The sequence below is a fragment of the Saccopteryx leptura genome, chromosome 6 (assembly GCF_036850995.1).
Source record: "Saccopteryx leptura isolate mSacLep1 chromosome 6, mSacLep1_pri_phased_curated, whole genome shotgun sequence".
In the NCBI taxonomy this organism is placed as follows: Eukaryota; Metazoa; Chordata; class Mammalia; order Chiroptera; family Emballonuridae; genus Saccopteryx; species Saccopteryx leptura.
The window spans coordinates 166,650,430-166,656,429 of record NC_089508.1 but is presented as its reverse complement, the minus strand read 5'-3'; the positions used below and the strand labels follow the sequence as shown (position 1 = coordinate 166,656,429).

At 43.4% G+C, this 6,000-nt stretch overlaps 1 protein-coding gene across 1 annotated transcript in view; it reads right to left on the bottom strand.

Annotated features, from left to right (window-relative positions):
- KCTD16 (potassium channel tetramerization domain containing 16) overlaps positions 1-6,000 on the bottom strand; it is a 255,602-nt gene that overhangs the window by 71,978 nt on the left and 177,624 nt on the right. The gene's annotated exons all lie outside the window — the stretch shown is intronic.

Below are 6,000 nucleotides of genomic sequence, written 5' to 3'. Positions count from 1 at the left end.
TCCCGCATGTGCCTGACCGGGATCCACCCAGCATGCCCACCAGGGGGCGATGCTCTACCCCTCTGGGGCATCGCTCTGTTGCAACCAGAACCTTTCTAGTGCCTGAGGCAGAGGCCATGGAGCCATCCTCAGCGCCCAGGCCAACTTTGCTCCAATGGAGCCTTGGCTGTGGGAGGGGAAGAGAGAGACAGAGAGGAAGGAGAGGGGGAGGGGTGGAGAAGCAGATGGGCGCTTCTCCTGTGTGCCCTGGCCGGGAATCGAACCCGGGACACCTGCATGCCAGGCCAACGCTCTACCACTGAGCCAACCGGCCAGGGCTACTTAATGATTTTTTTTAAGTGAGAGGAAGGGAGATAGTGAGACAGATTCCCACAAGCACCCCGACCAAGATCCACCTGGTAACTCCCGTCTTGGGTCAGTGCTCAAATCAACCAAGCTATTCTTAGCACCTGAGGCTGATGCACTCAGACCAACTGAGCTATCCTCAGTGCCAAGGCTGATGCTCAAACCAATCGAGCCACAGGCTGTGAAAGGAGAAGAGGGAGAGGAGCGGGGAGAGGAGGAAGGAGAGAAGCAGATGGTTGCTTTTCCTGTGTGCCCTGACCAGGAACTGAACCCGGGACATCCGCATGCCAGGCCAATGCTCTATCCACTGAGCCAATTGGCTAGGGCTATTTAATGACTGATTTTCCAGCCACTATAAAACTGAACTCCACACCCAAAGCCCATGCCCAGGCCCTTCCAACATCAATTGGAGCTACACCCTCTTCTTCTTTCTCCCTTTCCCCATGGGTTCCAACTCCAACCTTTCCCTTTTCCTTTGAACACATCACCATTTCCAGTTCTTGCCACACAGATGCCCCCATGCATGCTTCTCCTTGTTTTTAAAAAGGAGAGACACAATCACTATTGGGTAGGGCTCAGGTACAAATAAGGAAACCCACCTGACTAGGCAGATTGCTATGACAGCTTATCACACACAGACAAAGATACTAAATAGTTAGATTGGCTATAATTCTATTCACATCCATATAAAAGAGCTACATTAGATATTCACTGTGTGTAGCCACTTGCTTCAGAGATAAATGATAAGACTCATTAGTCTTGACAAAGAATTTTTAAATCTGCGATTAGGTAATGATGATCCTTACGAGGCTCTGTAGAAGATATTGCACATTCAGAGACAGGCCACACACTGTAATCCAATTTTAATTAGGTCACTGCTCCAGCAAAAACCAAGACCTTCAGAAGAAAGAGAAACTAACTTTTCTTTCTCCCTAACAAGGAAAAGATCAAATCCCTCCTGAACCTAATACTTTTATAACCAACAGAAAGGGCAGCTGGACACAATGAAGAGAGTCTCTATCTGCATGCCTCTGCATCACACCCTACACACTTCTTACAATTCTCCTGGCCCTTCCTTAAGCGACGTGTTCTGCCTTTGGCTAGCATTCATTTCTAATGACTTGCTCACAAAGAAGGACGTCCATCTACCCTGAGACCAACTTAGTCTGCTGCAATAAGCAACCACCTTCACTTGCCTACTGTGGAGGAGGCATGGAAGCTTACCCTCGGAGGGTAACTTCTGGTAGCTCTCAGAGAGGGTGAACCTGTATAGAATACCCACACACAAGCATTATTCCTCATCACTTTTACCTAGCTTCATGTTTCTCTAATGCATTTACTGCCCCTCATAATGTATCTATCTGTTTATCTATCTATCTATCTATCTATCTATCTATCTATCTATCTATCTATCTATCTATCTATCTATCTCAATCACACACATACACAATCTCACATATATAGGCACATATATGTATTTAAATCTATTTATTCAATCTACCAGAATGAAAATTTCATGAAAACAAGGTTTTTGTTTAGTTCAGATGTATTCTCTGTGTCTTGAACAATGCATTTCAAACATTATTGGTGTTCAGTAATTATCTGTTGAGTGATCAAGTATTTTCCCCCCATGTTGCTGTCTCTCGGTAGGGCTGGGAAGAAGAAACAAAGTAACAGGCTAAATAAATAGCCTAGAAACAGTTCCATTCTATTATAATTCATGAAAGCTGACTTAAATGAAACCTTCCTCTGTGTCCAGGGATCCCCAAACTATGGCCCCACAGGCCACATGTGACCCCCTGAGGCCATTTATCCGGCCTCCGCCACACTTCCGGAAGGGGCACCTCTTTCATTGGTGGTCAGTGTACTGGAGTACTGTATGTGGCAGCCCCCCAATGGTCTGAGGGGCAGTGAACTGGCCCCCTGTGTAAAAATTTTGGGGACCCCTGATAGCTGAGACTGCATAAATTACAGTTCTAGGGTTAAGGTGGAAGAGTTTGCTTCTGCACTCAATGGTGGGTACACTACGGTATCCAACTCTCAAAAGCCTCAAGTTGAAGATAAAAACCTTAAGAAAGGTTATTAAATTCACAACAATATTCAGAGTGAATTAATAAAGAAAAAGGTCAAGATTGGTAACAAAAGGAAAGCAATGATAAAAAGATGTTCATTTATTTTATTTATTTATTTTTTGGTGGGAGAGAGAGAGAGAGTCAGAGAGAGGGACAGATAGGGACAGACAGACAGAAAGGGAGAGAGATGAGAAACATCAATTCTTTGTTGCGGTTCCTTAGTTGTTCATTGATTGATTTCTCATATGTGCCTTGACTGGGGGGCTACAGCAGACCGAGTGACCCCTTGCTCGAGCCAGTGACCTTGGGTTCAAGTTGGTGAGCCTTGCTCAAACCAGATGAGCCCGCACTCAAGCTGGCGACCTCGGGGTCTCGAACCTGGGTCCTCCACATCCCAGTCCGACAATCTATCCACTGTACCACCACCTGGTCAGGCGATGTTCATTTATTTTAAATGCTTGCTCTAAAGTTGAAATTGGGCTTGTTTTTTTCTGATGAACAATAAATAATGTATTCTATGTAATATTTGACCTAAAAAGGTGAGAGAATTAATGGAGAGAGAAATAACTAGCTTTGCTTCTTACTAGCATTGTGTCCCTAGGTAAGTCAATAAACCTCTCTGACAACAGAACTGCTGATTAGTTAAATAGAACAGGAAAGGAAACTATTAAATTCCTAATGTACAGAGTTATTGCCAAAGTACCTACCCCTATGGGCTGGACTTAGGAGTTGTGTCACCTGGTGGCAAAGCTCTGGTGGATCATTTTTGTTTTCTTTTTTATATAGCTACAAATATATATACTTAGTTTGAATGATTCATTCCTTCATCTGTCATTGCCCTAACTCTTATTTTTTAATCCCACATTTCTTTTTTTTTATAAATAAATTTTTATTTTAATGGGGTGACATCAATAAATCAGGGTACATATATCAGGGTGTATATATTCAAAGAAAACATGTCCAGGTTATCTTGTCATTCAATTCTGTTGCATACCCATCACCCAAAGTCAGATTGTCCTCCGCCACCTTCTATCTAGTTTTCTTTGTGCCCCTCCCCCACCCCCTCCCCCTCTCCCACCTTCCCTCCCCCCGCCCCCCATAACCACCACACTCTTGTCCATGTCTCTTAGTCTCGTTTTTATGTCCCACCAATGTATGGAATCCTGCAGTTCTTGTTTTTTTCTGATTTACTTATTTCACTTCGTATAATGTTATCAAGATCCCACCCTTTTGTTGTAAGTGATCCGATGTCATCATTTCTTATGGCTGAATAGTATACCATGGTGTATATGTGCCACATCTTCTTTATCCAGTCTTCTATTTTTTTTTTACAGTGATTAAAGCCTTTAAGCAAACTCTTGGCCAGTACAGCAAGAATCCATAAAAGAGTAGTGTCCTTAACATGTTCACCAAGTCCAAGTTGGGTCATGTTTTGAGTAATAAAGAAACCCACTTTGAAAACTACAGCTACGGCCTGACCTGTGGTGGCGTAGTGAATAAAGCGTCGACCTGGAAATGCTGAGGTCGCCGGTTCGAAACCCTGGGCTTGCCTGGTCAAGGCACATATGGGAGTTGATGCTTCCAGCTCCTCCCCCCTTCTCTTTCTCTGTCTCTCTCTCCTCTGTCTCTCTCCTCTCTAAAAATGAATAAATAAAATTTAAAAAAAAAAAAAAAAAAAAAAAAAAGAAAACTACAGCTACAAAGTCATTCACATAAGTGGCAGAGATTTTTCTGAGCTCTTAAATTTCTCTGCTCTCACCAGAGACCTCCATGCCTAGCGCATAGCTCATGCACAACTCCAAAGTCCGTGGCTTGGTTAATCTTTCTGAGGAAGCAAAAAAAAGCACCCAATTCTTTCTCTATACCTTGAATAAGTAACAAACATGATTATTCACTAAAAAACAAGACCGTTAACCTGCAATAGTTATTTTGGTGTGGAGAAAGGAGTTCAGACTTGGATTCAGAAACACAGAGCCTGAACTATGACTCCACTATTAAGTAGGAGACCTCAAACCAATTGTTTTCTCTCAGTGAACTTTCTTCATCTATGAAACAAGATAACAACACAGCACCCTCATGAGAAAGGTGATAGGTAGACCATCTATGAAAGTGGTCTGCAATTGGTAAAGGGTTCTATAGATGTCAACTATTTAAGTCCAGGTGAGCCTGGAGGTGCCGTCTGTGATAACACTAACCTCCCTTTGCAATTCACCAAATATTCTCATGTCCATTGATTCGTTCAAATGAATATAGTGTGCGTTTTTGTGATCAGTTCTAATCTTTGAGGAATGGCACGTTTTTACTTCCAAATAAAGCTTCAGAATCACTTTAGAATGTGTCAATTTTCATTCCTTCCCATGTTCATCCATAATGTACTAATTGATCACATTTTATAAGCACTGTAGTAAGCTAATAAACAGGTATGTAAAAAAGGAAAGTATGACCCCTTGTCCTTTGTAGACACACATATCCATTCATTTAGCAAATGTGTATTGAGCATTTATACAAGGACTACACAGTCATATGAGAAAATACAGAGTTCAAAGTGAGAAGCTGTATAATGAAAAAACAGACATGACCTGGCGTGCAGAAGTCCTGGGTTCGATTCCCGGCCAGGGCACATAGGAGAAGCGCCCATTTGCTTCTCCACCCCTCCCCCTCTCCTTCCTCTCTGTCTCTCTCTTCCCCTCCGGCAGCCAAGGCTCCATTGGAGCGAAGATGGCCCGGGCGCTGGGGATGGCTCCTTGGCCTCTGCCCCAGGCGCTAGAGTGGCTCTAGTCGCGGCAGAGCGACGCCCCAGAGGGGCAGAGCATTGCCCCCTGGTGGGCAGAGCGTCGCCCCTGGTGGGCGTGCCGGGTGGATCCCGGTCGGGCGCATGCGGGAGTCTGACTGTCTCTCCCCGTTTCCAGCTTCAGAAAAATACAAAAAAAGAAAACAAAAACAGACACGAGCACAGTAGCAGAGTAGTACTACCATACAGTGGTCAATACCTACCTAAGCACAACAAGAAATGCATTAATCTCGATCACCAATAGCTAGTCTTTTTACAATGCCTAGAAATCTCCAGAAATATTTATCTACTCAAGAAACTGCTCTTGCCACTAACTTCACAAAGGTATTTGGGGTTTGCTGGAACTGGTTACTGTGTAACTGTAATGTATCAGTGGCAGAACTGTCATTCAGAACATGTGCGGTGCCTTCCCTAGACACACACTCAACTCCCAGCAGAGGGTCTTCTACAACCACTGAGAGGGCAAGTCTCTAGTTACTCAGCTCTGTAGGAGAGGAGATTAAAAACGGTTGGCCTTGCTCTTAACTGAGTCTTTCTGACAATCCAGTAGATGTATCTGTTGATCAGTTTCTGCTCTAGACACATTCCCAGAGGTAGTATCCCTAAGTGGTAAGTAACTAGATGATGTGAAAATCTTGTAACAACAATCTTTAAAACCTCAAACGATGATTACTAACAGCTCAGCCTCACTCAGCACTAACAATATTTTTAATAAAGAGTAGATGGCATGTGAAACTTTTTAAAGGCAATCCTGATACCTTATTAAAATAAACACTACTGTTTGGCCCTAGT